Source organism: Arachis ipaensis, chromosome B6, assembly GCF_059453495.1.
Source record: "Arachis ipaensis isolate K30076 ecotype BB chromosome B6, ASM5945349v1, whole genome shotgun sequence".
In the NCBI taxonomy this organism is placed as follows: domain Eukaryota; kingdom Viridiplantae; phylum Streptophyta; class Magnoliopsida; order Fabales; family Fabaceae; genus Arachis; species Arachis ipaensis.
Genome location: NC_142441.1, coordinates 28540775 through 28551978, shown reverse-complemented (window position 1 = coordinate 28551978; position 11204 = coordinate 28540775). Strand labels below are relative to the sequence as shown.

Sequence of the window (11204 nt, the reverse complement as noted above, 5' to 3'; positions counted from 1 at the left end):
TAAAAATTGGGTTGCCTCCCAACAAGTGCTTCTTTAATGTCAATAGCTTGACATTGGGCTCTCATGGAGCCTCACAGATGTTCAGAGCATTGTTGAGACTCCCCCAACACCAAACTTAGAGTTTGGTTGTGGCCTCCCAACACCAAACTTAGAGTCTGACTGTGGGGGCTTTGGTTGACTCTGCTTTGAGAGAAGCTTTTTCTGCTTCCTCTCCATGGATGCAGAGAGAGATCCTTGAGTTGTAAACACAAGGTTGTCCTTATTTAATTGAAGGATCAATTCTCCTCTGTCCACATCAATCACAGCTCTTGCTGTGGCTAGGAAAGGTCTTCCTAGGATGATGGATTCATCCTCTTCCTTTCCAGTATCCAGGACTATGAAATCAGCAGGGATGTAAAGGCCTTCAACCTTTACTAACACGTCCTCTACTTGTCCATAAGCCTATTTTCTTGAGTTATCTGCCATCTCTAATGAGATTCTAGCAGCTTGCACCCCATAGATTCCCAGTTTTTCTATTACAGAGAGGGGCATGAGGTTTATTCTTGAACCAAGGTCACACAGAGCCTTAAAATCATGGTGCCTATGGTACAAGGTATTATGAACTTTCCAGGATCCTGTCTCTTCTGAGGCAATGTCAGTTGATCTAGATCACTTAGTTCATTGATGAACAAGGGAGGTTCATCTTCCCAAGTATCAATGCCAAATAATTTGGCATTTAGCTTCATGACTGCACCAAGGAACTTGGCAGCTTGCTCTTCAGCAACATCCTCATTCTCTTCAGAAGAGGAATACTCATCAGAGCTCATGAATGGCATAAGGAGGTTCAATGGAATCTCTATGGTCTCTAGATGAGCCTCAGAGTCCTTTGGTTCCTCAGAGGGAAGCTCCTTATTAATCACTGGACGTCCCAGGAGGTCTTCCTCCTTGGGATTCATGTCCTCCTCTCCCTCATTGGGTTCGGCCATTTTGGTTATGTCAATGGCCTTGCACTCTCCTTTTGGATTTTCTTCTGTATTGCTTGGGAGAGTACTAGGAGGGATTTCAGTGATTCTTTTACTCAGCTGGCCCACTTGTGCTTCCAAATTTCTAATGGAAGACCTTGTTTCATTCATAAAACTTACAGTGGCCTTGGATAGATCAGAGACTAAATTTACTAAGCTAGATGGATTCTGCTCAGTAATCTCTGTCTGTTGCTGAGTGGATGATGGAAAAGGCTTGCTATTGCTAAACCTGTTTCTTCCACCATTATTAAAGCCTTGTTGAGGCCTTTGATCCTTCCATGAGAGATTTGGATGATTTCTCCATGATGGGTTATAGGTGTTTCCATAAGGTTCACCTAAGTAATTCACCTCTGCTATTGTAGGGTTTTCATGATCATAAGCTTCTTCTTCAGAAGATGCCTCTTGAGTACTGTTGGATGCAGCTTGCATTCCATTCAGACTCTGGGAAATCATATTGACTTGCTGAGTCAATATTTTATTCTGAGCCAATATGGCATTCAGAGTATCAATTTCAAGAACTCCCTTCTTCATAGGCGTCCCATTACTCACAGGATTTCTCTCAGAAGTGTACATGAACTGGTTGTTAGCAACCATGTCAATGAGTTCTTGACCTTCTGCAGGCGTTTTCTTTAGGTGAATGGATCCACCTGCAGAAGTATCCAATGACATCTTTAATAGCTCAGATAAACCATCATAGAAGATATCCAGGATGGTCCATTCTGAAAGCATGTCAGAAGGATACTTTTTGGTCAGCTGCTTGTATCTTTCCCAAGCTTCATAGAGGGATTCACCTTCTTTCTGTCTGAAGGTTTGAACATCCACTCTAAGCTTGCTCAGCTTTTGAGGAGGAAAGAACTTGGCTAAGAAAGCCGTGACCAGCTTATCCCAAGAGTTCAGGCTGTCTCTGGGTTAAGAGTCCAACCAGATTCTAGCTCTGTCTCTTACAGCAAATGGGAAAAGCATGAGCCTGTAGACTTCAGGATCTACTCCATTAGTCTTAACAGCATCACAGATCTGCAAGAATTCAGTTAAGAACTGAAAAGGATCTTCAGATGGAAGTCCATGAAACTTGCAGTTCTACTGCATCAGAGAAACTAGCTGAGGTTTCAGCTCAAAGTTGTTTGCTCCATTGGCAGGAATGGAGATGCTTCTTCCATGTAAATTGGAATTAGGTGCAGTAAAGTCACCAAGCATTCTCCTTGCATTATTATTATTTTCGGTTGCCATCTCCTCTTCCTGTTCGAAAATTTCTGAAAGGTTCTCTCTGGATTGTTGTAATTTAGCTTCTCTTAATTTTCTCTTCAAAGTCCTTTCAGGTTCTAGATCTGCTTCAACAAGAATGTTCTTGTCCTTGCTCCTGCTCATATGAAAAAGAGAGAACAGAAAAATAATAATAATAGGGGTCCTTTTTACCACAGTATAGAGGTCCCAGTGTAAGTTAGAAGAAAAGAAGAAGAAGAAATTCGAACACAGATGGAAGAGAGGGTTCGAATTTGGGTGAGATGAAGTGTTAGTAGATGAATAAATAAATAGAGGGAGATGAGAGAGAAGGGGAATTTTCGAAAATAATTTTTGAAAAAGAGTTAGTGATTTTTGAAAATAGTTTTTGAAAAAGGTTAGTAATTTTTGAAAATTAATTTTGAAAAGGGTTAATAATTTTTCGAAAATTCAAATAAAAAATAAAATAATTAGTTTAATTAAAAAGAAATTTTGAAAAAGAGGGAGATATTTTCGAAAATTAGAGAGAGAGAGTTAGTTAGGTAGTTTTGAAAAGGATAAGAAACAAACAAAAAGTTAGTTAGTTAGTTGAAACAAATTTTGAAAAGATAAGAAGTTAGGAAGTTAGAAAAGATATTTTGAAATCAAATTTTTGAAAAAGGTAAGATAAGAAGATATTTTTGAAAAGATGGGATAGAAATTAGTTTTAAAAAAAAGATTTGATTTTTAAAATCACAATTAATGACCTGATTCACAAGAAATCACAAGATATGATTCTAGAACTTAAAGTTTGAATCTTTCTTAACAAGCAAGTAACAAACTTGAAATTTTTGAATCAAAATATTAATTGTTATTGTTATTTTCGAAAATATGGTGTAAAATTAAGAAAAAGATTTTTGGAAAATATTTTTGAAATTTTCGAAAATAACTAAGAAAAATGAAAAAGATTTGATTTTTTTGAAAAAGATTTTGAAAAAGATAAGATTTTTAAAATGAAAATTTGATTTGACTCATAAAAACAACTAGATTTTAAAAAGTTTTGAAAAAGTCAAATCTAATTTTCGAAATTATGAGAGAAAAGAGGGAAAGATATTTTTTTGATTTTTTTGAATTTTTATTGATGAGAGAGAAAAACATGAAAATTATGCAATGCATGAGAATTTTAGATCAAAACATGTGATGCATGCAAGAATGCTATGAATGTCAAGATGAACACCAAGAACACTATGAAGATCATGATGAACATCAAGAACATATTTTTGAAAAAAAATTTTAATGCAAAGAAAACATGCAAGACACCAAACTTAGAATTCTTTAATGCTTAGACACTAAGAATCCAAGAATGCATATGAAAAACAAGAAAAGACGCAAAACATGCAAATGCAAAGATCAAACAAGAAGACTTACCAAGAACAACTTGAAGATCATGAAGAATACTATGAATGCATGATTTTTTCGAAAAATGCAAGATGCACATGCAATTGACACCAAACTTATAACATGACTCAAGACTCAAACAAGAACACAAAAAAATATTTTTGATTTTTATGATTTTATGATTTTTTTGTATTTTTTTCGAAAAGTATTTGAAAAACAAAAATAAGGATTTCAAAATCTTTAATATGAATTCCAGGAATCTTGTGCTCTTTAATCTAAAGCTCCAATCAAAGGGTCAGACATGGCTCAATAGCCATTCAAGCTTTAGAATGGATTTACATCCATTGAGGTGATTAGTTGAAGACCAATCCCAAAGGAGTTTGGGTATGGCTTTTCAGCCAGATAGGATTCAACATGTTACTATGAAACTCTAGAATTCATTCTTGAAAGTTTTGAAGCCATAGAATAATTTATTTTTGAAGATATTTTTATTTTTTTAAAAAATATTTTTTTTCAAAAATTAAGGAGAAAATTTTGAAAGGACATTTTTTTTTTTTGAAAAATTTTTGAAGAGAAAACAAAAAGAAAATTACCTAATCTGAGCAACAAGATGAACCGTCAGTTGTCCAAACTCGAACAATCCCCGGCAACGGCGCCAAAAACTTGGTGCGCAGAAATTGTGATTACACTTTGATTATGTAAAATTCATCGCTCTTTCTTTCCCTGGTAATGGCGCCAAAAACATGATGCCAATACCATGGTTCACAACTTCGCACAACTAACCAGCAAGTGCACTGGGTCGTCCAAGTAATACCTTACGTGAGTAAGGGTCGAATCCCACGGAGATTGTTGGTATGAAGCAAGCTATGGTCACCTTGTAAATCTCAGTCAGGCGGATATAAAATAGTAATGGGGTTTTCAAAAATAATTAATAAAATAGGGATAGAAATACTTATGTAAATCTTTGGTGAGAATTTCAGATAAGCGAATAGAGATGCTTTCGTTCCTCTGAACCTCTGCTTTCCTGCTATCTTCATCCAATCAGTCTTACTCCTTTCCATGGCTGGCTTTATGTAATGCATCACCATTGTCAAGGGCTACTTTCGGTCTTCTCTCGGAAAAATGATCCAAATGCCCTGTCACGGCACGGCTAATCGTCTGGAGGCATCACCCTTGTCAATGGTTACATCCTATCCTCTCCGTGAAAATGGTCAATGCACCCTGTCACGGCATGGCTATTCATCTGTCGGTTCTCGATCATGCTGGAATAGGATTTACTTTCCTTTTGCGTCTGTCACTACGCCCTGCAATCGCGAGTTTGAAGCTCGTCACAGTCATTCAGTCATTGAATCCTACTCGGAATACCACAGACAAGGTTTAGACTTTCCGGATTCTCTTGAATGCCGCCATCATTCTAGCTTACACCACGAAGATTCCGATTAAGAGATCTAAGAGATACTCATTCAATCTAATGTAGAACGGAAGTGGTTGTCAGGCACGCGTTCATAGGGAATGATGATGATTGTCACATTCATCACATTCAGGTTGAAGTGCGAATGAATATCTTAGAAGCGAAATAAGATGAATTGAATAGAAAACAGTAGTACTTTGCATTAATCTTTGAGAAACAGCAGAGCTCCACACCTTAATCTATGGAGTGCAGAAACTCTACCGTTGAAAATACATAAGTAATGATGGAGTTCATTGGTCTCGGCCGCAGAGGGGAACCGGAGTAACCAAGACTGTGAATACAATGATAAAAAGTTCTATTTATAATAAACTAGTCACTAGGATTTACAGAAGTAAGTAATTGATGCATAAATCCACTTCTGGGGCCCACTTGGTGTGTGCTTGGGCTGAGCATGAATGTTACACGTGCAGAGGTCATTCTTGGAGTTGAACGCCAGCTTTTGTGCCATTTTGGGCGTTGAACTCCACTTTGCAACTTGTTTCTGGCGCTGGACGCCAGAATTGGGCAGAGAGCTGGCGTTGAACGCCAATTTGCGTCGTCTAAACTTGAGCAAAGTATAGACTATTATACATTGCTGGAAAGCCCTGGATGTCTACTTTCCAACGCAATTAGAAGAGTGCCATTTCGAGTTCTGTAGCTCCAGAAAATCCACTTTGAGTGCAGGGAGGTCAGAATCCAACAGCATCAGCAGTCCTGCTTCAACCTCTGAATCTGATTTTTGCTCAAGTCCCTCAATTTCAGCCAGAAAATACCTAAAATCACAGAAAAATACACAAACTCATATTAAAGTCCAGAAATGTGAATTTAATATAAAAACTAATGAAAACACCCCTAAAAGTAACTAGATCCTACTAAAAATATACTAAAAACAATGCCAAAAAGCGTATAAATTATCCGCTCATCACCAGCCTCCCCAAATGGCATATGAATTCAAAAATAGGGAAAAAGACCCCCTAGTATAATAGTAAAAAGTTCTATTTATGCTAAACTAGTTACTAGGGTTTACAGAAATGAGTAAATGATGCAGAAATCTACTTTCGGGCCCACTTGGTGTGTGCTTGGACTGAGCATTGAAGCTTTCACGTGTAGAGGTCTTCCTTGGAGTTGAACGCCAGTTTGTAACTTGTTTCTAGCGTTTAACTCTGCTTTGCAACCTGTTTCTGACGTTTAACTCCAGAATAGGGCAGAGAGCTGGCGTTGAACGCCAGTTTGAATCATCTAAACTTGAACAAAGTATGGACTATTATATATTTCTGGAAAGCCCTGGATGTCTACTTTCCAATGCAATTGAGAGCGCGCCATTTAAACTTCTGTAGCTCCAAAAAATCCACTTTGAGTGCAGGAAAGTCAGAATCCAACAGCATCTGCAGTCCTTCTTCAGCCTCTGAATCTGATTTTTGCTCAAGTCCCTCAATTTCAGCCAGAGATTACCTGAAATCACAGAAAAACACACAAACTCATAGTAAAGTCTGGAAATGTGATTTTTATTTAAAAACTAATAAAAATATACTAAAAACTAACTAAATCATACTAAAAACTATGTAAAAACAATGCCAAAAAGCGTATAAATTATCCGCTCATCACAACACCAAACTTAAATTATTGCTTGTCCCCAAGCAACTGAAAATCAAATAGGATAAAAAGAAGAGAATATACTATAAATTCCAAATATCAATGAAACTTAGCTCCAATTAGATGAGTGGGACTAGTAGCTTTTTGCCTCTGAACAGTTTTGGCATCTCACTTAATCCATTGAAGTTCAGAATGATTGGCATCTATAGGAACTCAGAATTCAGATAGTGTTATTAATTCTCCTAGTTCAGTATGTTGATTCTTGAACACATCTACTTTATGAGTCTTGGCCGTGGCCCTAAGCACTTTGTTTTCCAGTATTACCACCGGATACATAAATGCCACAGACACATAATTGGGTGAACCTTTTTCAGATTGTGACTCAGCTTTGCTAAAGTCCCCAATTAGAGGTGTCCAGGGTTCTTAAGCACACTCTGTTTTTTGCTTTGGACCTCGACTTTAACCGCTCAGTCTCAAGCTTTTCACTTGACACCTTCACGCCACAAGCACATGGTTAGGGACAGCTTGGTTTAGCCGCTTAGGCCAGGATTTTATTCCTTTGGGCTCTCCTATTCACTGATGCTCAAAGCCTTGGATCTTTTCTATTACCCTTGCCTTTTGGTTTAAAGGGTTACTGGCTTTTTGCTCTTGCCTTTTGGTTTAAAGAGCTTTTGGCTTTTTCTGCTTGCTTTTTCTTTTTCTCTTCTTTTTTTTCTTTTTTTTTGCCAAATTTTTTTCTGCAAGCTTTGTATTCACTGCTTTTTCTTGCTTCAAGAATCATTTTTATGATTTTTCAAATTATCAATAACATTTCTCCTTTTCATTATTCTTTCAAGAGCCAACATATTTAACATTCATAAACAACAATATCAAAAGACATATGCACTGTTCAAGCATTCATTCAGAAAACAAAAAGTATTGTCACCACATCAAAATAATTAAACTAGTTTCAAGGATGAATTTGAAATCATGTACTTCTTGTTCTTTGTAATTAAAGCATTTTTCATTTAAGAAAGGTGATGGATTCATAGGACATTCATAGCTTTAAGGCATAGACACTTAGACACTAATGATCATGTAATGAAAACACAAATATAGATAAACATAAAGCATAGAGAACGAAAACAGAAAAGAAATAAATAGACAAGGAGATTAAGGAACGGGTCCACCTTAGTGAGGGTGGCATCTTCTTCCTCTTGAAGAACCAATGGTGCTCTTGAGCTCCTCTATGTCTCTTCCTTGCCTTTGTTGCTCCTCCCTCATGGTTCTTTGGTCTTCTCTAATTTCATGGAGGAGGATGAAATGTTCTTGGTGCTCCACCCTTAATTGTCCCATGTTGGAGCTTAATTCTCCTAAGGAGGTGTTGAATTGCTCCCAATAGTTTTGTGGAGGGAAGTGCATCCCTTGAGTCATTAGTGGTTATGGAAAAACAAAAAAGCAATGCTTTTTCCACACCAAACTTAAAATGTTTGCTCGTCCTCGAGCAAAAGAAGGATGAAAGGAGGAGAAGAAGAAGAAATGGAGGAGATGGAGGTGTGTGGTGGGTTTGGCCAAGGGTGGTGGAAGTGTGTATGAGAAGGTGTGAAGAGGAGAGAAGAAGAGGTGTGGCAGGTGGAGATCTTGTGGGGTCCACAGATCCAGAGGGGTCAAGGACTTAGCAACCCTGCTCCATTTAGGGGTGTAAACACCCTTAGAGTGCAATCCTGGCGTTTAACGCCAGACTGCTTCCTGTTTTTGGCGTTAAACGCCCAAATGTAGCCTGTTTCTGGCGTTTAACGCCAGGTTGATGCTTGTTTCTGGCGTTAAACGCCAGCTTGGTGCTTGTTTCTGGCGTTAAACGCCATACAAATGCTTGTTTCTGGCGTTTAAACGCCAGAGTGCTCTTCCTCCAGGGTGTGCTACTTCTTCTGCTATTTTTTATTCTATTTTTAATTTTTGCAATTGTTTTGTGACTCCACATGATCATAAACCTAATAAAACATGAAATAACAATAGAAAATAAATAGATATAATTAAATAACATTGGGTTGCCTCCCAACAAGTGCTTCTTTAATGTCAATAGCTTGACAGTGAGCTCTCATGGAGCCTCACAGATGTTCAGAGCATTGTTGGGACCTTCCAACACCAAACTTAGGGTTTGACTGTGGGGGCTTTGGTTGACTCTGCAGTGAGAGAAGCTTTTCATGCTTCCTCTCCATGGTTACAAAAGGAGAACCTTGAGTCTTAAACACAAGGTAGTCTTCATTCAGTTGAAGGAACAACTCTCCTCTGTCTACATCAATCACAGCTTTTGCTGTGGCTAGGAAGGGTCTTCCAAGGATGATAGATTCATCCTCATCCTTCCCAGTGTCTAGGATTATGAAATCAGTAGGGATGTAAAGGCCTTCAACCTTTACTAGCACGTCCTCTACTAGTCCATAAGCCTGTTTTCTTGAGTTGTCTGCCATCTCTAATGAGATTCTGGCAGCTTGCACCTCAAAGATCCCAAGTTTCTCCATTACATAGAGTGGCATAAGGTTAATGCCTGACCCCAGGTCACACAGAGCCTTCTCAAAGGTCATGGTGCCTATGGTACAGGGTATTAAGAATTTACCAGGATCCTGTTTTTTTTGAGGTAATTTCTGCCTATCCAATGCATTCAGTTCATTGGTGAGCAAGGGAGGTTCATCTTCCCAAGTCTCATTACCAAATAATTTGGCATTCAGCTTCATGATTGCACCAAGGTACTTAGCAACTTACTCTTCAGTAATGTCTTCATCCTCTTCAGAGGAAGAATACTCATCAGAGCTCATGAAGGGTAGAAATAGGTTGAATGGAATCTCTATGGTCTCTGTATGAGCCTCAGATTCCTTCAGGTCCTTATTGAGAAACCCTCTAGTATTCAGAGGACGTCCCATGAGGTCTTCCTCATTGGGATTCACGTCCCCCTCCTCCCTTGTAGGTTCGGCCATGATGGTCAAATCAATGGCCTTGCACTCTCTCTTTGGATTTTCTTCTGTATTGCTTGGGAGAGTACTAGGAAGAGTTTCAGTGGCCCTTTTACTCAGTTGACCCGCTTGTGCCTCCAAATTTCTGATGGAGGACCTTGTTTCATTCATGAAACTTAGAGTGGCCTTAGATAGATCAGAGACTATATTTGCTAAGCTAGATGGATTCTGCTCAGACTTCTCTGTCTGTTGCTGAGAGGATGATGGAAAAGGCTTGCTATTGCTAAACTTGTTTCTTCCACCATTATTAAAGCCTTGTTGAGGCTTTTGTTGATCCTTCCATGAGAAATTTGGATGATTTCTCCATGAGGGATTATAGGTGTTTCCATAGGGTTCACCCATGTAATTCACCTCTGCTATTGCAGGGTTCTCAGGATCATAAGCTTCTTTTTCAGAAGATGCTTCTTTAGTACTGTTGGATGCAGCTTGCAATCCATTCAGACTCTGAGAAATCATATTGACTTGCTGAGTCAATATTTTATTCTGAGCTAATATTGCATTCAGAGTATCAATTTCAAGAACTCCCTTCCTTTGAGGCGTCCCATTACTCACAAGATTCCTTTCAGAAGTGTACATGAATTGGTTATTTGCAACCATGTCAATGAGTTCTTGAGCTTCTGTAGGCATTTTCTTTAGGTGAATGGATCCACCTACAGAATGGTCCAATGACATCTTAGATAATTCAGATAGACCATCATAGAATATATCCAGGATGGTCCATTCTGAAAGCATGTCAGAAGGACACTTTTTGGTCAGTTGCTTGTATCTCTCTCAAGCTTCATAGAGGGATTCGCCTTCTTTCTGTTTGAAGGTTTGAACATCCACTCTAAGCTTGCTAAGCTTTTGAGGAGGAAAGAACTTGGCTAAGAAATCCGTGACCAGCTTATCCCAAGAGTTCAGGCTATCTTTAGGTTGAGAGTTCAACCATATTCTAGCTCTGTCTCCTACAGCAAACAGGAAAAGCATAAGCCTGTAGACCTCGGGATCAACCCCATTGGTCTTAACAGTATCACAAATCTGCAAGAATTCAGTTAAGAACTGAAAAGGATCTTCTGATGGAAGTCCATGAAACTTGCAATTCTGTTGCATCAGAGAAACTAATTGAGGCTTCAGCTCAAAATTGTTTGCTCCAATGGTAGGGATTGAGATGCTTCTTCCATGTAAGTTGGAATTTGGTGCAGTAAAATCACCAAGCATCTTCCTTGCACCTCCACCATTGTTATTGGTTTTGGCCATCTCTACTTCTTTTTCGAAAATTTCAGTAAAGTCCTCTTCAGAGTATTGTGTTTTAGTTTCTCTTAGCTTCCTCTTCAGAGTCCTTTCAGGTTCCAGATCAGCTTCAACAAGAATATTCTTGTCCTTGCTCCTGCTCATATGAAAAAGAAGGGAACAGAAAATAATAGGGATCCTCTTTGCCACAGTAGAGAGGTTCCTTTATGTGAGTAGAAGAGAAGAAAAAGAATTCAAACACAAAAAGAGGGAGAGGGTTCAAATTTTTAAGAAGAAGAGAAGTGTTAGTAGATAAATAAAATAATTAGAAAGAGATGAGGGGGAGAGAATTTGAAAATAAAATAAGAT

At 38.4% G+C, this 11204-nt stretch overlaps 1 non-coding gene across 1 annotated transcript; it reads left to right on the top strand.

Annotated features, from left to right (window-relative positions):
* Nucleotides 1–10352: 10352 nt before the first annotated feature.
* Nucleotides 10353–10460, top strand: LOC148554983 (small nucleolar RNA R71). Its single transcript, XR_015888224.1, has one exon. It is a non-coding gene; the product is annotated as a small nucleolar RNA R71 (small nucleolar RNA).
* Nucleotides 10461–11204: the final 744 nt, after the last annotated feature.